The sequence below is a fragment of the Hemitrygon akajei genome, unplaced genomic scaffold (genome assembly GCF_048418815.1).
Source record: "Hemitrygon akajei unplaced genomic scaffold, sHemAka1.3 Scf000037, whole genome shotgun sequence".
NCBI classification, from domain to species: domain Eukaryota; kingdom Metazoa; phylum Chordata; class Chondrichthyes; order Myliobatiformes; family Dasyatidae; genus Hemitrygon; species Hemitrygon akajei.
In genome coordinates, this window is record NW_027331923.1 from 884,302 (window position 1) to 908,591 (window position 24,290).

At 46.1% G+C, this 24,290-nt stretch overlaps 1 long non-coding RNA gene across 2 annotated transcripts in view; it reads right to left on the reverse strand.

The window, feature by feature from the left end:
* Window positions 1–24,290, reverse strand: part of LOC140720173 (uncharacterized) — a 914,213-nt gene that overhangs the window by 561,909 nt on the left and 328,014 nt on the right. The window lies entirely within an intron of this gene.

Below are 24,290 nucleotides of genomic sequence, written 5' to 3' on the forward strand. Positions count from 1 at the left end.
AATGAACATTATGTTGCTGTCTGTGGGAAGGAATTGTGGTATCTATATCAGGGAGGGATCAGAAACAGATTAAGCAGGTCGGAACAGAAATGAAAACTCGGCCATGGACTGCCCAAGCCCGGCTGCAAAAGGAGGAGGGTTGGGAATCGGGCTAACAAACCCGTCCCGTAAAAATCCAGTGTGACAGAAACATTCGCTGAATCTGCAAAGGTCCCATCGCTGCGATCCGAAGCGATCCGAAGAGACTGCAGATGCTGGAATCTCGAGTAAGAAACTCGAGGGACTGAGCGGGTCAGACAGCATCTGTGGAGAGAAATGTAAAATCGACTTTCATGTCGAGATCCTTCCGCTGGATTGTCTCAACCCGAAATCTCGATTGCCATTTCCCTCAGATGCTGCTGACCCGTTCAGTTCCTCCAACAGCTCGTTTTTTTAAGTTTTTTTCTCTCTCGGTGTAAAGAGAGTCAGACTGGGGTGTAAAACACGGGTTAAGTAACTATTTAAAACTTAAAAATTGTGCCGTGACAAGATGGATGCTGTGACTGCAGGGGAAAGTACAGGACTGGACATTCCACGTCACAGGGTGGGAAACAATATTTTGGTCGGTGAAGTCCTGAAGAAACTTTCTGACTTTAGCCATGTCTGCCCCAGCTCCAGTGATAGGCCAGTTTCCACAATTCTGGACAGAGCCCAGACGTTATTTGCCATGAAATATTCACAGGGATAAACCGTGCAATGCCTTTACCCGAGGATCAGTGAGCCTTCTGTCACGCAGCTGCTGTGGCACAGGCCCTTGCATCTTTCTCCACAGATCTTCGCCAGCCCACAGTCCGCAAAGAGGTGAGTGACCGTCTCGTCTCCACTGCAGTAATCTCGGGGCAGCGCGCTGTGGGAGTGATCTCCGGGCATGCAGCAAGGATCAGACTGGGAGGGTCCCTCTCGTCTCCACTGCAGTAATCTCGGGGCAGCGCGCTGTGGGAGTGATCTCCGGGCATGCAGCAAGGATCAGACTGGGAGGGCCCCTCTCCCCCAGGTTTGGCACGATGATTGAAGTAGTTCATCGCCCTCCTGATGAACCGACACAATCTATTATATTCATCCCAGTGCACTCCGGTTGGAGCCCAACCAGCCACTGAGCACATCGATATGAAATACTGTCGGAGTAGAGCAGCATCCATCATCAGAGATGCTCACCACCCAGGCCAGGCTCTTTTCTCGCTGCTGCAATCAGGTAGAAGGTACAAGAACCTCAGGTCCCGCACACCAGGTTCAGGAACAGTTACTACCCGTCAACCATCAGGCTCGGGAACAACACAGGATGACTACGCTTACTTACCGTCCATTGAGATGCTCCCAGAACCAAACATCATATCAAAATGAGTGAAATCGGAGGTGGTTTGACTGAGACTGATCGCATTGGGCCTGTCTCAGAATTTAAGCAGTAAAAGGGACAGGCTCAATCTCACAGGATATTGACAGGGTTGGGGCAGGTATGATGTTTTCCCTGGCTGGGCTGTGGAACCATATTTCACAGACTGAATATTACAGTTCACCTCAGCAGGACAGAGATGAGGAGAAATTTCCTCACCAGTGCAGCGAATCTTTGGAATTTCCTCCACAGGGTTTCTAAATTTAATAGACATATTCTGGGGCTCTGCAATTTTGGGGACATTGCAGGAAAGTGGTGTTGAGGTCAAAGGTCCGACATGGAGAGGGTTCAGATGAATTTCACAAGGATGATTCCAGGTATGAAAGGGACGTTTGATGGCTCTGGGTCTGTACTCGGTTGTATTAAAAATCGTGCGGGGAATCTGATTGAAACCTTTTGAATATTTACCGATAGACAGAGTAGATGTGGAAAGGATGTTTCCCATGGTGTGAGAGTCTCGGACAAGAGGCACATCCTCAGGATAGAGGGGCGTCCTTTCAAAACTGAGAATCGGAGAAATGTCTTCAGACAAAGCGAGATAAATTTGTGGAATTTGTTGCCACATGCAGCTGTGGAGGCTACCTCGTTGGGTGTATTTAAGGCAGAGGTTGATAGGTTCTGTATTGAATATGACATCAAAGGTTACGGGGAGAAGGCCAGGAACTGGGGTTCAGGAGGGAAAAAAAGGATCAGCTGTGATTGAATGACGGCCAGACTCGAATAGCCATATGGCCTACTTCTGCCCCTATGTCTTATGGTCTTATAGTGTTATGTTCCGAGTTAAGGGCAGAACAGGCGCAAGGGGCTGAATAGCCTGTTTCATTTTTTCTAAACCACGAGTTTACCTTTGTGCCTTGTTCTGCCCTGGTCTTCAGCCTGTCAGAATGCACAGGGGAGCGGTGAGAGCTCCGGAGATCCGTCGGCAGCCCCTGCGGTTATTTCATGTTCCTGTTGTTTATTGCTATTTATTTATATTTGCATTTGCACAGTTTGTTGTCGTCTGCACTCTGGCTGGTCTTTCACTGATCCAGTTATAGTTACTATCCTGCAGATTTTCTCCCCACTTCCGCAGCAAAATGCTTCTCGGGGTTGTATGTGGTGACTTATCTGCACTCTGATAATAAAATTTACTTTGAACTTTCTGTCTCGGAGAACTTGCTTTGATTCTGTCACAAACTGTGACTGACATCTCCAGCTACCAGTAGCAGCCCGTTCTCAGATACACTCACAGCCAATCAGCAGCAGAGCTGGGAGAGTCGTGCTGCTATTGGCTGAGGAGTGTCAGTTGGAGGGATGCTGAACGTTCGGAGCGGTCCGAGGTTTGGAACTGAGAGCGAGTGGACCCGGGAGAGACCGGAGATTGGGAGCTAAATTTCGGGTAAAGGTTGCAACACCGGCCGGGTGAATCCTTCTATGGCAGAGATTCCGTGAGATGTTTCAGCTGCACGGAGGGTGCCCGGTCTTTCCCTGCCGAGGATCGTGACCTGTTGTCGGGAGTTACCTCCCGGACCTGTCTGCGCTACTGGGAGCCCGGATCTGGCCCGCAGTGGTTGCCGATGGCTCTACGCTGCAATCGGACAGGCTGAAGGCCAAGGCAGAACAAGGCGCAAAGGTAAACAGGAGTAAGCGTGGTCATTCGGTCCCTTGTGGCAGTTCCGCATTTCCTCCGATCATGGCTGATCTTTGACCTCAGCGACACTTTCCTGCAACGTTCCCATCTTCGCTCAGCCCTTCTATATGCCTTTTGAATTTAGAAAACTTGTGGGAAAAATAATACAAAGGTTCTCCGCACTCCTCTTCTGAGTCTTGTGAGCTGATATCGGATTCTGATTCTGTGACCCCTTATTCAACACCCAGTGAGGAAAAACGCCATTGCTGCCCCCACCCTGTCAGTACCCTGTGAGACTGTCTGTCTCAGTCAGACCATCTGTTATTTGTCCAAATTTTGAGACAGGCCCAGATAGTGTAATCTCACTGAGGACACTACCTCACCACCCCCTTACCAAATCAGTGTCTGGAACATTCTCTTCATTCCCTTTACCCACAGGCTGACTCCGGGAGGGAGACCAGACCTGTGCACAGTGTTCCATGTACGCTCTCACCAGGACCCCATATACCTTCAGAGGAGATCTTTATTCTGCTATTCAAACCTTCCTTCCCATTCAATGCTCTTCATTTAATATCGAACTCAAACAGTGAACAGACACAACACAGCCTCAGCCATGAATTTAAAGGGCAGGTGTTGCAACAGTTTGAGCTTCATACCGGGGGCCACGGAGCAAGCAGGGTGTCACAAAGGGAGGAATGTGGGAGTGTTGTATGTCTGAGCCCAGCTGTGTGTGTTTGTGTATCAGAATCAGGTGTAATATCACCCGCACATGTGGTGAAATTTGTTCCTTTGTGTCTGCAGTACACTGCAGTATTTAGTATAAAAACTACAGGTTACAATTAGTATGTGTAATTATATTTAAAATGTAGTGCAAAAGAGAGGGAAAATACTGAGGGGGTGTTCATGGGTTCATTGTCTATGCAGATATCTGATGGTGGGGAAGAAGCTGTTCCTAAACCAGTGAGAGTGTCTTCAGGGTCCTGTACGTCCTCCTTGATGGTAGCAATGAGACGAAGACATATCCTGGGTGATGGGGGTCCTTAATGATGGAAGCCACCTTTTTGTGGCATCATCTTTTGAATGTGTCCTGGATGCTGTGGAATCCAGTGCCCATGAAGGAGCTGGCTGAGTTTACAACTTTCTGCAGCATTTTCCGATCCTGTGCAGTGGCCTCTCCACACCAGGCAGTGATGCAACCAGTTAGAATGCTCTCCACAGAACATCTGTAGAGATTTGCAAGTGTCTTTAGTGACAGACCGATCCCCCTCAATCTCCGAATGAAATATAGCCGATGTTGTGCCTTCATTGTAACTGCATCAATATGTTGGGCCCAGGATAGTTCCTCAGAGATGTTGACAGGCAGGGAATGGAAACTGCTCACCCTTTTCACTTCTGATCCCACGATGAGGACTGGTGTGTGTTCCCTCGACTTCCCCTTCCTGAATCCGCAATCAATTCCTTTGTCTTCATGATGTTGAGTGCAAGGTTGTTGCTGCGACACCACTCAACTTGCTGATCTATCTCACTCCTGTACTCCTCCTCGTCACCATCTGAAACTCCACCAACAATAGTTGTGTCATCAGCAAGTTTATAGATGAGCCTAGACACACAGACGTGGGTGTAGAGAGAGTAGAGCAGTGGGCTGAGCACGCATCGTTGAGGTGTGCTGGTGTTGATTGTCAGCAAGGAGGAGATGTTATTTCTGATCCACACAGACTGTGGTCTCCTGGTGAGGATCCAGTTGCAGAAGGAGGTACAGAGGCCCAGGTTTTGGAGCTTGTTGATTACAATTGAGGGTCTGATTGTATTGAACTCTGAGCTGTCATCATCAGCCTGACTTGTGTATTGTTATTGTCCAGGTGATCTAAGGCTGAGTGGAGAGCCAGTGAGATTGCATCTGCTGTAGATATATTGTGGCGATCGGCAAATTGCAACGGGTCCAGGTCCATGCACAGACAGGAGTTGATTCTATTCATGACCAACCCCTCAAAGCACTTCATCATCATAGATGTGAGCGCCACTAGGACTGGCTCATGGACCTCCTGTTTCCTCCCTCTCGAGTTAATAATTAGCTCTTTTCTCTTGCTGACATTGAATGAGAATTTGTTTAAGACCACAAGTTACAGGGGCTTAATTCGGCCATTTGGCTCATGGAGTTCGCACCGAAATTTCATCATGGCTGATTCATTATCCCTCTCAGCCCCAATCTCCTGCCTTCTCCCCTTATCCCTTCATGCCCTGATCATCCAAGGATCTATCAACCTCTGCCTTAAATATTAATAATGACGGCCTCCACCACTGGCTGTAGCATGGAATTCCACAGATTCACTCATCCCTGGCTTAAGAAATTCTTCCTCATCGCCATTCCAAAAGGACAGTCCCACATCCTTTGCACTGGCCTTCCAACATGCGATAATTTTCAAGTAGTTCACTCTCGTTCTTCTGAATCCCAGTGTATCCCCGCCCAGAGCCATCAGAAGCCCTTCAAATGACAAGCTCTCAAATCCTAGAATCATTTTCGTGAACTTCATTTGAACTTTATTCAGTTTCAACACATCCTCTCTAAGATAAAGGACTCAAAATGCTCCCATTCCTCCAAGTGGGGCCTCGCTAGTGAGTTACAAAACCTCAGAATTATATCCTTGCTTTTATATTCTAGTTCTCCTGAAATTAAATACTGACATCACATTTCCCTTCCCCACGATAGACACAGACTGCAAGTTGGCTTTGGGGAATCCTGCATAATTACTCCCAAATCCCTTTAATCCTCAAATGGTTGTGTCTTCTCTCCATTTGGGGAAAATGCCAACGCGTTCATGTCTTCTACTAAAGTCATGACCATACATTTCCTAACATTGTATTTCATCTGTCACTTCTTCGCCCATTCTCTTAATCTGTCTAAGTACTTCTGTGGCCTCTCTATTTGCTCAAAACTATCTGTCCCTCCACCTATTTTCGTATTGGCTGCAAACTTTGCTCAAAACAGTCAATTCATCAAAATTATTGACATAACACAAATCCCTGTGGATCATCACTAGTCACCGGCAACCAAGCAGTAAAGTTTCCCTTTATTCCCACTGTTTGTCTCTTGCCAATCAGCCACTGCTTTATCGATGCTGGTATAATCTCTGTAATACCATGGCTAAGTAGCCGATTCTTTGGCACCTTGTCAAAGGTCTTCAGAAAATCCAGATACACAGCATCAACCGACTCTCCTTTGTCGATCCTGATTGTTATTACTTCAAATAATTCCAACAGATTTGCCAGATCTAAGATTGTCCCTTGAGACGAAACGAGCAGCTCACTTGTGCAGCGGACCAGCAGTCCTCGAAGTTCTTGTAGTCTTGTGATGATATTAAAAAACATTAAGCAGAGAGAGAAAAACAAAACACCTTTAGTTTGCCCCGAGAGGACGCAGCGTCCAAACGCTTTGCCAACTTAATAATGGCTCCAGGCCTGGACTTGCAGAGTTCAGAAGAATGAAACATATCAAACATTGAAAGCACAGAAAACACAGTGGAGAGCTGGAGAGGGAGATGTGAGAGTTGTTTGTGCGTGCATATGTGTGTGGTGCATGCGGTTGTGTCTCCTTTTGTGTCTGTGTGTGCCTGTGTCTGTGTGTGCATGCGTGTGTTTCTGTCTCTATGTGTCGTCTCTGCGTGCTAGTATGCGTGTGAGTGTCTGTGTGTGTATTTGTGTCTGTGTGCGTGTTTGTTTCTATTAATGTGTGTCAGTGTGTATGTGCTGTATATGTGTTTGTGCGTGCACGTGTGTGTATCTCCATGTGTGTCTGTCTGTGTTTCCTGTGAGTCTCAGGGCCTGTGTGCACATTTATGTCAATGTGAGCCTCACTGTGCGAGCATGTGTGACTTGGTGTGTGAGTGTGTTTTTGTGAGAGAGTGTATGAGTGTGTGAATGTGTGTGTGAGTGTGTGTGTGTGTGTGTGTGTGTGTGTGTGTGTGTGTGTGTGTGTGTGTGTGTGTGTGTGTGTGTGTGTGTGTGTGTGTGTGTGTCTCACTCTTCCTCTGGATGGATGTCTGTGAGTTTTTGTGCCTTTGCTCACATTTGAAATTAAACTTATTCTGACAGTACAGATACGTAACCACATACAGACATGATATTCATTTTCTTGCTGGCATCCACAGTCGAACAGAAAAATACAATAGAATCGAAAAAAAAACTCCACACGAAGACTGACAAACTGATCATTTTGAGACGATGAGTTGCGGAGGACTGGGAAATGTGTCCACACGTGTGGGACCTGCTTCCCCAGGGCGGCAGCGAGAAGAGAGCGTGGTCTGAGTGGGTGGGGATGGTTATCATTGATGCTGCTTTCCTGTGGCCGCGCTCCTTGTAGATGTGCTGAATTTCTCTTTGCTGGGCTGGGAGGTGTCCAACACTTTCTGTAGATCTTTCCGTTCTTGGGAACTGGTTTCTGTCCCGGGTTGTGATGCAACCAGTCAGGATATTGTCTATCATGCATTTACTGACGTTTGACAAAGTTTTGAACAACAAGCTGAATTTGTGCAACTTCTCAAGCAGTGGAAGCTCTGTGCCTTCTTTGTGACAGCACTTACGTGTCAGCTCTCTGAACTGGTAGCACCAAGGCATTTAAAGTCACCGGCCCTGTGGAAGAACATTTGAAATATAAAGTCAGAAGTGCTGTGTGTTGTTAAAGTTTTGTGGCCTTGTGGATTGTTCTCAGATATAAACACAAGCTGGTTTCCCTGTAACTCAGAGGGTGGGGAGTGGAGAGAGGGGGAGGGGGCAGAGAGGGTTAAGAGTTGTGTGCTGTTAAAGCTTTGTGACATTGTCCATGGCCTGTATTTATCCAATTCAGTTGTAAGCCTGCAAAACTATGATTATTGTGCTGGCCACATCCCCTCAGTAGGGCGATAATACAGCTGTACAGATGAGATAAGTGTAGACGGGTGGGAATGAACGTTTTGAACTGACTCCTCTGTTCTGACAAGGTCACACACACTTGTCGGCTGCTGGATCCAAACACGAGCTGATTTCCCTCTAACTCAGAGGGTGGAGAGTGGGGGGAGAGTGGGGGGAGTGTGGGGGAGAGTTGTAGAGAGAAGGTGAGGGTGGCAGAGAGAGAAGGGGAGGGAGTGGAGAAGAGAGGGTTAACAGTTGTGTGCTGTTAAAGCTTTGTGACTTGACAGTCTGTATTTATCCAGTTCAGTTGCAAGCCTGCAGAACTAAGATCACTGTGCTGACCACCACCCCTCAGTAGGGCGATAATACAGCTGTACAGATGAGATAAGTGCAGACGGTTGGGAAAGAACATTCTGAACTAACACCTCTGTTCTGCTAAGGACACACACACACACACTTGTCCGCTGCTGGATCCAAACACAAGCTGATTTCCCTCTCACCCAGAGTTCCACAAATGTGGAATCTCAATGATATTGTGGTAAAATAAATGATTTTCCACAATGACTGTGTGTTTCCTTTGTTATTGCTGCATCGGATCCGGAGTAACAATTATTGTCTTTTCCTTTACGGTTGTGTACGGAAAATGGCATCAAAGGCAGGTGCGCTGAGAAACAGACTTGCAGCAGCGTCACAGACACATGGCAAAGCCGCGGTCACAACAACATCAACACAAGTTATTCAAACATTTTACAGGAAAGAACACAAATAGAACAAATACATTTAGAGCACAGTGGTCACAGTGTTCACAGTACAACATCGCACTCATAGTGTTCAAAACTAAAGTGTTCAGTTCCAGATAAAATGGTAAACCAGATTCCTGTCCGTAAAAATGAATGCAACTGATTGTCACAGACAACAGAAAATCTGCAGATGCTGGAAATCCAAGCAACACACACAGAATGCTGGAGGAACTCAGCAGATCAGGCAGTATCTATGGAAAAGAATACATTCGACGTTTCGCCGAGGCCATTAACAAGACTTGACTTTAGACCATCCAATAGATTCAGCACTTCTGATATCAGTCTCACCGACCTATAATTGCCTGGCTGAGAACAGAAGGTGGTGAATGTGTTGAATTCGTTGCCACAGGTGGATGTGTTGGCAGGTGATGGAGTGTAAATATGGCGGAGGCTGATAGGTTCTCGATCACTCAGGGCGTGAATTGTTCCGTTAGGAGGGCAGAAAAATGGATTAGGGAGGGAAATTGGTCAGCCATGATGAAATGGCGGAGCATACTCGATGGAACGAATGGCCTGATTCTGTTCCTATGTCTTGTGGTCTAAACACTTATTTACCTTCCCCCCACTTTCCGGTTTCTGCAGAAATCGCTCCCTTCATTTCTCCTTTTCCGCTGATGTTCCTCCTGGAACTGACCCCTGAAAGTGAGAGAAATACTACACCTGCCCATTCATCTCCTCCCTTACTCCATTCATCGCCCAAAGTGGTTCTTCCAGGTGAGGCAACGCTTCCTCTATTGCATCCGCTGCTCCTGATGCAGCCTTCTGTATATTGGTGAGACCCGGTGTAAATTGGGGGGATCGTTTTGTCTCGCACTTCCTTTTCAGCTGCCAAAAGTGGAACTTCCCTGTGCCCAAACAATTTTATTCCTATCCTCATTCCCGTTCCAACATGTCGGTCCATGGCTTCCTCTTATGTCATGATGAAGCCCACCCCCCCCCCCCCTCCGGCTGGAAAAACAACACCTTATATTTTCTTTATATAACCTCCAACCAGATGGCATGAGTAGCGATTTCTCCTTCCAGTCAACTTTATCCTTCCCCCTCCCTTCACCTTCTTTCCCCCACTCTGGCTCTAACCTCTTCTTCTCACCTGCATATCACCTCCCACTGTTGCCACTCCTCCTTCCCTTTCTCCCATGGTCTATCCTCTCATCTCCAATCAGATCCCTTTCTCTCCAGCCCTTTACCGTTCCTACACAACAGACATCACGATTCACCTTACATCTATACTCCTCCTTCTGCCCCGCCTTTTTATTCTGGCCTTTCCCCTTCCATTCCAGTCCTGAAAAAGTGTCTCAGCTCGAATTTATTTCATAGACGCTGCCTCACCCGCTGAGTTCCTCCAGCAATTTCTGTGTGTAACTTTCCCACCCGGTGGTGTCCTGCCGAAATGTCAGGTCCCTGATGGACAACACTTCTACCTGGTGAGTCCAGCAACAAAGACAGGTCTGCTGTAGACAACTCTCAAACGTGGTGGTGTCCTGCCGCAATAACAGCTCCGCTGTGAACAACACTCCGACCTGGTGAGTCCAGCCAGAAAGACATGTCTGCTGTGGACAACACTCCCACCTGGTGGTGTTCTGCCGCAATAACAGGTCCGCTGTGAACAACACTCCTACATGGTGAGTCCAGCCGCAATGATCTCTCCACTGTGGACAACACCCAACAGTTAACAGACGACAGTCAACGTTTTGTAAAATGTCACTTCATCGGACCGGAAAGGACGGGATAGGTGCTAGAATGATAAATTGAAGAAAGCGGTAGAAGTACAAACTGGCATTTGGTAGATGAGGGACAAGGTTGGTGGGAGGTGATGGAACTGAACTCAAGAGGCTGGGAGATTGAGAGCTGGAAAAGATAAAGAGCTACAAAAGAACTAATCTAATAGAGGAGTAGAGTGGAACACTGACGAAAGGAAGGATGAGTGGAACCAGAGAAAGGTGATGTGTAGACGAAAAGAGAAGGGGTGACAGGGTAACTAGTAGCACACACAAAATTGCTGAAGGAACTCAGCAGGCTATGCAGCATCTTTGGAAGGGAGCACAGTCGACGTTTCTGGCCGGGATCCTTCAGCAGGACTGAGGAATAAAATGAGGAGTCAGGCTTAGAGGTTGTGGGGATGAGAGGAAGAAACACAAGGTGATGTGCAACTGGAAGGAGGGTGTAGGGGTGAAGTAAAGAAAGCAATGGAAGAAGGAAAAGGAGGATGGAATACGATAGGGAGACGATACCCATCTGTCCTCTATTAGATTCCCCTTTTCCAGTCCTGCACCTCTTTCACCAATCAACTTCCCGATAAATATTTAACTGCGACCTTTATTCCAGGCTAACTGAAACTCATAGGAAAAATCCTGGCAGCATTTACCCTGTCTATAACACTCATAATGTTGTATATCTCTATGAAGACGCCCATCATCGTCCTATGTTCCAGGGAATAAAGTCATAACTTATTCAACCTTTCCCGGCAACTCAGGTCTGCACATCCCAGGAATCATATTATAAATTTTCTCTGTACTCTTACAATTTTATTCATGCATTTCCTGTAGGCAGGTAACAGAAACTGCCCATGATACTCCAAATGAAGCGGCAACAACCTCTTATACAACTTAATCATAGCCCCCCATCTCCTGTACTCAGCACCTTGATCTATGGTCCAAAGTACCAAAAGCTTTCTACACCACCTAATCTACTTGTGAAACCACTTTCAGGTAATTATGAATCTGTGTTCCCAGATCCCTCTGTTCTACCGATTGCTCAGCGTGTCTTCACACACCCCTAAATCTGTACGCACAGCAAACCGTTGATACCTTCACTTACTGATTAGATTATCCAAGTGAGAATAATTTCAATCTCTTCATAAAATGGCGCCTGAACCAGAGAAATGCAAGAACAGAGGTCAAAGTTCAAATTGTATGTACAAAGGAAACGACCTTGAGATCCGTCAGAACTACAAATCAGCAGACATGCACATTGGATTACCCCAGAGCAATAAGCCTTTTAAATAGACCACAAAGCGGCTGCCTCCACCTCAGAAAGTAATTGAACGTTCAAAGTGCGTTATTATTACAGTATCTAAAAATGCAACAACTGAGAGTCGTCACACCTCCAAATCCTGAGAACTCGGAAATACGTGCGCACCCCCAAGCCCATGATCATGCTCCAAAACCACCGATTCCCCAAAATCCGTGTGCACACCTAACTCCGGCAGCATTCCTAAATCCACACCCACACCCAGATACGTGAGCACTCCGAAATCCACATGCAAACCCATACTGGACAACTCCCCCCTAGATCTGCGCACACCCCCAAGTCCGTGTGCACCCCCGAGTCAGTATATGCCCGGGAATCCGCCGACACCACGAATCCCTTTGCACCCCAATGTTTGCTGAAAGAACTGCAATTTCTACGCACATCCCCAAATCCCCGTGCACCCTCATATTCCACAAACCACTCCAAAATCAGCGCACGTCCTCAAATCTCTGTGTAACTCCCAAACAATGCTCATTACCGAAACTGTCGACGCCCCTACGTCCACATTAGATTTTCCCAGAGCAAGATTAATTCCAAGTTGATCAAAAACAGCTGCCAACAACACAAAAATCAAGTACAGAGGTCAAACATCAATATGCATTTATTATTAAAGTTTAAATGAAACAGCCTTGAGAGTCGACACACCGACGCCGCCGAATCAGTGTGCACCGGCAAAGCAACCGACACCCCAAATTCCATGTGCACTCACACTGTAGCTGACAAATCCCTAAATCTGTTCACGTCCACGTGCACCACCAAATCCGTGTGCAACCCAAATCCGTGTGCAACCCAAATCCGTGTGCACCCCAAATCCGTGTGCACCCCTGTATCACCGAAAAAACCCCAATATAGACACATATCCCAAATCGGTATGCACCCGCACATACGTGCGCACCCCGAATCTGTGCATAAGCCCACTCAGGTGACTCTCCCAGAGCAGGAATCAGTATAAAAACCGCTGTCCCCTTCTTGAAAAATATAAATCTATGAGTGCACCCTCAACTGAACTTTGCTCTTGCTATTTCCTTAAGGTGGAGGGAGCAATTTTGTGAATTATTTGAAATGATTTTTTTCTGGGATAACGAAATGTGTGTGTAGGGGTGTCAGCGCGATTGCGGGTGTAAACAGATTTGTGGATGTGCGCAGATTTAATGTTGTGCCATCGAATATGGGGATGATCACAAATATGGGTTTGCACACTGTTTTGTGGGTGTCGGTGGATCTGGATTAGTGACGAATCACAAGATTGATTCTGAAACTTCCCGGGCGTCTCAGGGCTCATTATCCCTCACTGGCAGTCTCCCAACTCAGCGCCGAGTAACCCGCCTTTCTCCAGTCTCGTAAGACCAGGGTTTACACACCCCGGTCCCGCCAAATCCGTGAGATTAGGTTGTTCGCCCAGCCAAACCCCGGTTTGTGTGAATGACGTCTGATTTGCTGCCCCTGTTTCAGCTCGTCGCAGGAAATAATAATATTTATAAATTGCAGCTTAACTATGGAATTAGTCGAGGAAATAAAAAATAAAATAAAAAGGAGCCCATTATAATTAAACAGTCTAATCTTCCAAAAGTCATATTCCCCGATGCCTGGTAGACGACAGAACTTTGTCTCCGATTGTCTGCAGCGTCTACTCTCTTCATTATCTCCAACAATACCCCAAACACAGTTGGCAGTGAAACTTTTGCCAGAACGTTATACATTCCCACACCAGAAATTGTCGTGTCCTCATGACTTTGCTGGCCAATGTCGCACCAGGGAAACAGAGAGTTGCGCCTATTCCCCTGGTGAAATAAGTCACGACCATTTACAAATGGATTGGAGGTTCTGACGTCACGAAATTCCTTTGAGCACTGTGTTATTAATGAGGGGATGATACATCATTTCAATCCTCATGACAATTTCTGTTGTGGGAAAGTATAACGTCCCGGCAAAAGTTTCACTGCCAACAGTGTTTGAGATATTGTTGGAGATAACGGGAGCTGACGAATGTGACCATCCGGTGCAGGAGAAAAGGCTGGATGGGCGTTTATTTTGCCTGATACCGGTGTGTGTCTCTGTCTTTGGCCGACTTGTGCTCAGGACGCAGCTTTATTAATAAAATGAAGCACCGAGGAGACAGAATATTTCACCGCCCTAATTATCTGCTCCCTGAATTTTTACTGAGTCACCGCGTAAATAACTGTGTTTGTGCAGCAGCTGAAATCACAGATTTTTTGGAGACTGCGGATTTGGCGTTGTGACGTGTTTTAATTTCCGATACTTTTATAACCTCTGTACTTTGCCCTTTCAATTGGCGAACATAGATTTTGCGGTGCGCTCTTATTCGGGGATGTGTGTTGTTGAATATGGGATTGCACTCGAATCAGCGTATGCCAGCCGGTTTAGATTTACACAAGAATTCCGGGTTGCGTGCGAGTGTTTAATATCGAGTCAGCCGTTTTGTGTACTGTTTGAAAATGATTCTTTGGGATTAGCTAATGTGCATGTGGAGTTTTCAGCGGGTTGGTCTGCAAAATGATTATGGAGTGCGCTCCTGTTTAGGGATGCGCGCAGATTTGGGGGTGCACACGGATTTAGTGTTACAGCCAGATTCGGGTACGTCAGCCGGTCTGGAGTTGCAAACTGAGTTTCGGTTGCGTAAAGACAGCGATTCTCTGAACTATTTGAACGGATTTCAACTGTTCGGTAACCCATTATGCATGCGGGAATGCACACTGATTTGTGGATTGCGTAGATTTAGGGCAACCTTGTCAAATAGGGGGATGCCCACTGATTTGAGGGTGCCCGTTGAATTAGGAGTGACTAGGTCAACATAGGGATTTTTTCGTATTTCGGGGTCTCTCAGAGTTGTGGTGTCTGCGGGTTTGGAGTTGTGACGTTTCTCAAGGTCGTTTCATTTATAGGTTCGTTCCTTACCAATGCACTGAAAAGATTCTTTCTCAGGAATAATCTAATGTGCACGTCGAGGTGTCAGACTGTTTGGGGCGGACAGGTTTGGTGTTGCATAAGAATTTGGGGGAGCACGAGGGGTGGGGAAGTCTGTGGATTTGGGTGAACACACTGATTTGCGGGTTGCTTGCGGATTTGGAGGAGTGCTCAGATTTGGGGGTGAACATGGATTTGGGGTGTACATGCGTTTGAGAATGCGTCGGCCAATATGGGATGCACAGATGTACACAGGGTTAATGGTATGTAGGCCCATATACGGGTTACACACCGATTTCCGGACGTGCGCAGATCAGATGTAGGGGTGTGTTGTCGAATATTGTGGTTCACTTGGATTGGGCGTGCATTCAGAATTGGGTGTGAATGAGCGGGTTGATAGTTTAATTAGAAAAGCTGTTAAAGATTCAACTCTAGATAAAGACCTTCCACTTTGCAAATCAGAACCTGCTTCTGGGTTTGAAGGGTTAAGAATTAGGGGCTTATGCTAAATCTAGTGGGACACTGGGCAATAAGGGAGACACATTTGCAGAATATTTCAGGGTGAAGGTAACCAGGTAGATAGAAATGAAATGCAGATTTCATTGCAATTGCTGGGGGCGGATAACTTTCATTTCAGTTGTGGGAATGAGTTTAATTTGATTCTCTCTATTGGGTTTCACTTGGTACAATTTGGAGGATTTTGGGGGGTAATTTAGTTTTCATTAGAACAAAGAAGTAGCGAGAGTTTTATTTCCCAATTCCCTACACCAAATTCCAGTCCAATTAGTGGCGGGAATGCGCATTAAGTTAGAGTGTCAACCACCATGTATCCAAAGCCCGTCCTATTTATATTCACGTTAGCCAATCATTGGAGAAGGCGGAAGGAGAAGGAGAAGGAGAAGGCGGAAACTGGTGCGTTTGACATTGGATTATCCAACCAGCATCAGACTAGAATTCCCGCTGTCTTGTTGGAAAGTCGGTCTGTGAGGTTGGTGGGCGGGAATAGGGATAGATGGACATATTCACAGACTAATGAGTGGCTGGCATTCCAGAGTAGTTTGTTGACTGACAGCTGGCCAGTCCAGGACAGTGGTTTGCCCCTCCCCAGAAACACACTACCCTAATAACCCAGATCCTCCGGTCGACGGGACAGTCGGCCCCGGAATAACAACTGAGAGATCAGGCGGTGAATGTGAGGAGCTGACGTCCCGATTGGAGACACTGCGGCCGCCTCCGGCTTGTGATCAGGACGCGGCTTTATTAATGAAATGAGGCACCGAGGGGACAGAATATTTCACCGCCCTAATTATCTGTTCCCTGAATTTTGACTGAGTCACAGCGTAAATAAATGTGTTTGTGCAGCAGCTGAAATCACTCAGCAAAATCGCGACGTAGTGAAAGATCAATTCAGAATCATTGAAATCGAATCCTTTTCCTGAGACCTGATAATATATGAAATTTACAACCATTGTCATCCACAGGAGGATGAAGCTGCCGGAGATGGTGAAGAGTAAAACCACAGACCTTCTCCTGCTCTGCATCTCCGGGTCACTGCGGTTCTCCCCCTTGCTCTGACCCTTCAGCCCCTTACGGACCCGACTGGCCACTAAAATGTGACTGACTGTCAGAGCGTTGAGCAGCAGGATCACAGCGAAAGGGAGGAACGGAGTTAAAACCGTATCGAGCCAGTCGTATCCAACCCACCAGGGATCAGTGAAATAACTGTCCTTCAGTTTACAGAGCCACGGTACATTGTCGATTATTACCGTGGGTTCCCATGTGAAGTATCGGGGAACGTTTCTCAGACAGGACAGTACGCCGGTTGTTGTTAGAACCACAGTCGCAGTTTTATCCGTGCAATATTTTGTTTTCAGCTTCTGGCAGCAAATGGCGACAAACCGATCAAAGGTGAAAGTGACGGTGAACCAGACAGAACAGTGTGTGGCTGTGAACTTCAGTAGCTCAGTACATCGATAACACTGCACACAGGGGTGATGCTCAGAAAACTCCACGGGAAATAATACATAAAAATGACCTCGGTGACAATGGTCAGTAGATCCGCCGCTGCCATGGCAACCAGGTAGCGAGTGGTGCAGGTAGAGAGGCCGCACTTTCCCCGGGACAGGATCACAATCGCAACTAAATTCACTGTGTGTTGGGTGAGTGGGGGGGGGGGGGGGAAGAGGAGGAAGAGGGGGAGGGAGACGGGGAGAGGGGAGGGGAGGGGGAGGGCGATGGGGTGGGGGAGGGGGATCGGGTAGAGAGAGTGAGGGAGAGAGAGATAACAGACAGAGGGCATTACTGAAACAATTCCTCAAGGGATCGGGTTTCAGCAAAAGGTCTGGAGCTCTACAGTCTATGAACAGCTGCTAATTTAATGGGTCACTGTCTCTAACCTGCCTTCTTCAGTGTGGGGATAAGACAATGTGTGGACAATCGTCGACGATAAAAGCGATCTGCATGAACAACAAAGATCGGTGCTGATCCCTATTCCAGTCACTAACGTGACCGGTTTCACTGATTTAACCGTGACTGACCAGGCCCCTGGAAACTCAGCATCTGATGGGGCCGAGAAATGATACGGAGGGAAGCAACACACAAAAAGTACTGGAGGGACTCAGCAGCTCAGGCAGCACCCATGGAATTGAACAAACTTCGGTTTTGGGCCGAGACTTCTCTACAGGACGAAGCGGTGCAATTTACGACGCGTCTCAGAGGGAATGCAGGAACAACTCAGTAACCTGAGGCTGAGCGGCTCCGTTAATGGATTAATTCTGCAGCGCAGTTCGATTCGTTAACTCTCGTCAGCAGATCCGTGGACATTGGTTCAGATGATCAGACCCAATTATTAACGCGTACAACAAGCTGGAGGAGCTCAGCAAGTCGGACAGCATCCGTGGAAACGCGTCTCGGCCCGAAACGTTGACTGCTCGTTTCCACGGATGCTGTCCGACCTGCTGAGTTCATCCAGCTTGCTGTACGTGTTGCTTTGACCCCAGCTGTGTACTTTGTGTTTACAGACCCAGTTATTGACCGACAGGCAGTGAGATCCGACAGTGACAGATTCCACAAGGAGACATGAAACACAGGACCAGGGTTTCTCTCTGGTCAATAACTCAGAAACAGTGACCTTTACAACGTAAACCGATCCCAGTCCCAGCTTGCGGGAGAGCTGCCTGTCCCCACACTGGGACAACTCCGGACAAGGTGTCATTGAAGGCAAGAACAACGTTCGAGTCAATCCCATGAGTTGGATGAGAGACAGGAGTTTAGCTCCGCTTGTCATTAAATATGAAAAGTCAGAGTGTTGAACTGACAGGATCAATATCTCTGACGGATATTTCTACAATGATCATCAAGTTAGAAGCCTGTCAAATGATCATAAACAGATTCACATGGTTAGCACACAGAAATACCGAACATGAATTGCTCTGCTCACTCACCAGGAACTCCAATGGCGGCAATGAACACGTACAATATTTTCTCCACATTTCTGTACCTATCGAACATTGCAGGCATTTTCTCTGTCCAGTGACCTGTCCCCACTGTGCTACAGGCGATCTCTCGGAATGAAATGTTAAGGCAGCACATGCCTGCGGTTTTTAATAGCATTTAGCTGCTCCACAGGGACACATTTCAACAGTTTTAAAAATAACTGTTTTAAAATTATTTACAAAACAATTATGTCAGGCAGGTGCAATCCCCGTGGTGACAGATTGCGATTAAATAATTAACTAGTGCAATGTTTGGACTGTTTGTGTGAATTAGTTTGTCCCAACAAAGGTGACTGAACCTTCAGTGGTTTCTTATCAATTCAATGTGCACCCACTGTAAATATGTACATCAATGGAGCCAACTGAGACACACGACATATTGAAGTAAATTATGCTCTTGTAGCTTGTAAAATTGTATTGAATCACCTACTGTTACCATTCCCCTCGAGAGTATAAACACTTGGATTAGTTTGTGTTTGGGGGACTCTAACGAGGGGGTCGCCAAGAAAAGATCTGCTTGTGATGGTGAATAAACACTTTCACATCCACAAAACACGCCAACATCTTCACTGACATAGTCACAGTCAGAATATTTCGGTGCTCGTCCGGGACCCACCCTTAACCCTAATACATGGCCATAAAGTCTAGTAGGGGGTTGAGTGTGTTTCAATCATATCACCACGTATGTGATAAAGAACACGGCGGAGCGCTGGAGAGGCGGATAAGAAAGTGCAGTTCCGTGTAGCGTGTTTCTGTGTCTCTGTGTGGATCGACCCATTGTCTCTGCCTGTCCCTGCCTGACTGTACACTTATCCACAGATCTCGAGTTCAATTTATCCCCTCGGTTCAGTTCCTTCCCATCTGTCCCCGCAAACTGCACATGCTCTCAAATTATCATTTCAAACACTTCACACAGTGGCTGCCTGAACCATAAAATTCAAGAGCAGAGGTCAAAATTCAGATTGCATTCATGATTAATCTGCGTACAAATTCAAAAACATTGAGATTCGTCAGAGCTCCAAATCAGCAGACACACTTGCACATTGGATCATCTCAGAGCAAAATCATTTCAAATAGTTCACAAAACGGCTGCCTCCACCTTGGAAAATAGCAAGAACAAACTTCAACACTCAAAAATGCATTTATTGTTAAATTATCTATAAATATAACAAGTTTGATAGTCGTCACACCTCCAAATCTTCAGAACTCTGAAATGCATACACACCCCAAATGTGTGCTCCAAAAACCACCAAACCCCCAAATTCCGTATGCATCCTGAAATCCGCCGACATTCCCAAATCTCTGCACACACTCAAATTTGCACCGAAAAACAAATACGTGTGCGCCCCAAATCCTTGTGCAACTGAGTTAATGTGTGCCCTCAATCCGCATGCATCCCAATATTAGCTGGCAAACACCCATTCCTGTCCACATTCCCAAATCCCTGTTCATCCACCATATTCTCCAAAGCATTCCTAAATCAGTACATATTCTAAAATCCGTCTGCACCCCCGAATCCGCTGCGCACCCGAACCCACTGATTTTCCAACATGCACATTAGATTATCCCAGCGCAAGAATCATTTCAAACAGTTCACAAAAGGGTGGCTTACATTATAAAAAAAGCAAGTACAGAGATCAAAGTTCATATCGCGTTTATCTTTAAAAGAAACAACCTTGTGATTCGACACATCTCCAAATCCAACAGCTCCTCAAAGTTAGCGTTCACCCCCGAATCCGCCAACACACCCAACTCTTCATATACAGTATCTGCAAATCTGTTTACACCCATAAATCTCTGCTGACCGGCAAACTCTCATTCAACTCTCAAATCAGTGTGCACCCCCAAAGCAACTGAGACCCGGATCTGGCTCTGTTGTTCATTGTCATCTGTATGTCGTGTGCATTTCTTCAGGTCTGTCAACAAAGAACCAGAAACACAGAGTGGGTCTGTTCAGAGTCATGCTTACTGCGAGCTGTAATGAGAAGCATCTCCACTCTCCATGGCGAGAGATCGCTTCTGCTTTGCAGCTTACGAAGTTTGCTGTTCAATACAAATTGTCAGTCTGTGCTTTGGCTGTCATCTGTTCTGCCAGTGGCTGCTCCAGTGCATATCAACCTCCTCTCAGTTACACAGTGAACAATGATCAATTACATGGTGCCTGTCAAGTACACACTCAGCATATAGCAAACAACTGTGGGATCTGACAGGTTCCATTCTATTACATGACAAAGGTTCGAATATATTTCCACATTTCCGCCTTTGAGTCAGCACAATCGTCTTTTCCGAGTCCACATCAAAGGGTTCCCATTTACAATACCCTTTCCTTAGTCCTACACAAAAATACAAGATGGTGGCTGCCAATATTATAATACCGGTGGTCTTTCCATAATACAGGGCAGCAGTCCACCATCCCAGACGGCCGACAGCTTCCTGGGGGTTGTAATGATGGAAATGGTCTCCTTCTTCCTTCAGCTTCTCGGTGCCCTCACGGATGTGATCTGTTATGTGAATTATATTCTCCTGATTCATCATGTGCGTACGTGGCCCCTTTCCCCATGAAAACAAAGTCCAAGCCATTCGGATTTGAAATGCCACTTTACGAACCGTCACCGATTTCGCCAACAATTTAGATATTGCTTGTAGGGTTTGTTCGAGAGTCTAAGTAATTTCATTTGCTAACTTTTCCAATGCAGCTGCCATGTTAATGAGCTCCGGAGCTGCCTTGCTGATTTCCTTGGCAAGTGTCACCTTCCCTGTGAGGTTAAGAATGCATTGAGTTCAGGAGCCGAGAGGTAACGGTACAGCTATATAGGACCCTGGGCAGACTCCACTTGGAGCGCTTTGCTCACCTCACCACAGGAATGATGTGGAAACTATAGAAAGGGTGCAGAGGAGATCCACAAGGATGTTGTCTTGGTTAAGGAGCATGGTTTAGAGAATAGGTTGAGTGAACTTGGCCTTTTCTCCTTAGAGCGACAGAGGATGAGAGGTAACCTGATAGATGTGCATAATGTGATGAGAGACATTGATCGTGTGGATAGTCAGAGGCTTTTCCCCAGGGTTGAAATGGCTAACAGGAGAGGCCATAGTTATAAGGTGCTTGGAATTAGGTACGGAGGAGATGTCAGGGGTAAGTTTTTTTTAGGTAGTGACTGGTGAGTAAGTGGAATAAGCTGCCAGCGATGCTGGTGGAGACGGATACAATAGGGTATTTTAAGAGACTGATGGATAGGTGCATGGAGCTAGGGGTAACCGGGATTAATTTATAAAGTACATGTTCGGCATAGCATTATGGGCCGAAGGGCCTACAATGTGCTGTAGGTTTTCTATATTTCTACGTTTCTATGAAGACAACACTAAGTCTTTTTAACCTTGGTTAACATTGTTGTGTTGGGACATATCATTCACTGCAACACACGTTTTCAAATTTGTATCTTCATCCAGACAAAGTGACATTCTGACTGTACTGATAAGGGAATGAAAGGGATCTATGTTTCCAAGTCCGATCAGCCCAGTGCTAGATACCAAACATATCCTGGACTGAGGACCTGGACCAGTTAAAGTAACAGTTCATCTGTATTTCATTGAAGATCACAGTTAAACGGGACACATCCATTTCTACATGTGCCAGGACACCCATACAAACTCAGCAGCTTGAATGTTTGTGGCGACCACATCCGTCCGGGAAAGGACAAGAGCTAATCCAACCGACACCTTTCGGTCTCTCAGTGGTTTTATCTTTTTCCCGTCGTCAAGCAGCTTCTTGCAGTGAGAGGCGTGAATCCACGACGGCCTTTCTCTCACCATGATTAGTGACCAGCAATACCGGAAATGGTACTTCAAACCGAGGCTCCAAACACATCTCCCTTTTAAATGTCCGCACCACCACGTAGTCACCGGTTCACTGTAGTAGCATTTGACGGTCTCTACAGTTTGCTGGGCCTCTCTTACCTGTTGATGATATTTAGTGATTTTTTCAGGCGATACCATAATTGAACATGCTCTCATCCAAGTGGTGTACACGCACTTGTTTAATTCCTGATGGCGCATCAGACGGCAGTCCCGTTGTGATTTCATGTGGGGACAGCCCAATGGTTCCATTGGCAGTGGCTTCTGTAGTCATCAGAACCAAATGCAGCTCCTATTTCCACTTTAGTCTCATTTCCTCACAAATCTTCCTAAGTATATTCTTAATGATTCCGTTCATATTTTCGACTCGTACCGCTGACTGTGGATGGGAGCGACAATGGAAATTTTGACCCGCTTGTTAGGCTTTGCATCCATCTTCAATGACTTTACCAGTGAACTGAGTACCGTTGTCACTGGATAGTTTCCAGGGGATCCCAGATCCCGGGTTACTTCCTTTAAAAAACATTTTGTCACTGCAGCTGCATCATTGCTTTTCCACAAACAAATGCTTCAGCCCATCGTGAGAACACATAAATAATGTCTAATACATTCTTTCACCCAAAGTGGGAGATGTCATCAGGATCAACTGAGTAGGTCGCTCGCCTCTGACACCACAAGGGTGGGCCTAACAATACCTGCACAATCTAAAATCCATTGTCTACAATATCAGATATCATTCTTAGAAAGTGTTTCAGTTCTCTGCGAGTCGTTCGCATCCGTCTTTAACAGAAGTCTTAATCGATGACCTTCTGTCCTGGGTACATCCTAGGTAAATAACTTCTGGTTGTAGAAACTAATTTCTGCTTTGATACTTTTTGAACTTTCATAACTGGCTTATGTACCTAGCTTATGGAGCCCTGATCACAAGTTTCCTTTCGGGGGTTTCAACAGGGGGTCATCTACGTACTCTTTAATGTGGTGCCAACCAGAAAACTCTCTACCTTTTTTTTCCGTTTGCAATTTACATGACAAAACATTGATTTCATCAAAACTATTTTCCAAGAAATCACAAATTCAGAATATGTCAAAAGTTTTGACATCTTTTCTGTTCTATAAAAGAACGGTATCTTGTTAGTTGAGCAACTTTTAGGATTGCTCTCAAATTATTCCAATTTAAACAAAATTGTTAATTTCAAATTCCCAAACGTAACGGTACACCAATGAGTAATTTTCTCCTGGAATGTAGACATCTCATATCCGAATACAGATGCACGGATTTCCATCTGCTAAACCAGGATTGCACATTTCCAGTGTGGAATGCGTGTGGTTTTAATATCAATTACATGGAAAACAAATAGGGAAACACAAAGAAACACACACACGCGCGCGCGTGCGCACAGAGAGAGAGAGAGACAAGACAGCACACAAATCCATGTTTGTATCATTCTTTCATTTCTTCATTCATGTCATTTCATGTATTATCAGAAAATGTATGCAGTACACAATCCTGTGATTCTTCTTCAGATAGTCGCGAAACCAAGATAAGGAAGAACAGCAACATGATCAACAACTCCTCTTCCGCACCAAATGCACAAAAACAAATAAAAACGGAACAGAAACGTTGTCCCCTGCAGCTGTTTTGCGCCACAAAAATAATTGCAAAACTTAAAATAACCAGCCCATTTTCACACGTTATAAAGAAACAGGGACGGGGACGGGGGGAGGGGGCGGGGTGGTTACTGCTGCGTGAGGCCCTGACACAATAATACATTTTTAACACAAAAGCGAATTCAAGTCAGAATAAAATATTTCTCTTGATCACCTTATTTTTGGTCTTTCGATGCCCAAGATTCATTCGAACTCTCTCTTATTATCGATTGAGCAAACACAGAACAACTTTTCCTCTCCCACGCTCACACCGCTCACACACAGAAACACACACACACACGCACACACGCACACACACACAAACACACACACACACCCCCACACACACACACACACACACACACACACACACACACACACACACACACACACACACACAAACACACACAGAGTTCAGCTGTTCAGCAGTGCGCTTATGACTTACAAGGAGAAAGGCATCTCCACACGCTATTCTGGGTGTCAGCTCCTCTACTTAGCGACTGCAACGCTTTTATTCAAGGCCTCGCAATGGAGAGACCTTACCTGTTACACAATGAACATGCCTCCTGCCACATCCTCACTTAGCATATAGCAAAGCACACTGGTATAATTCAGGGTCC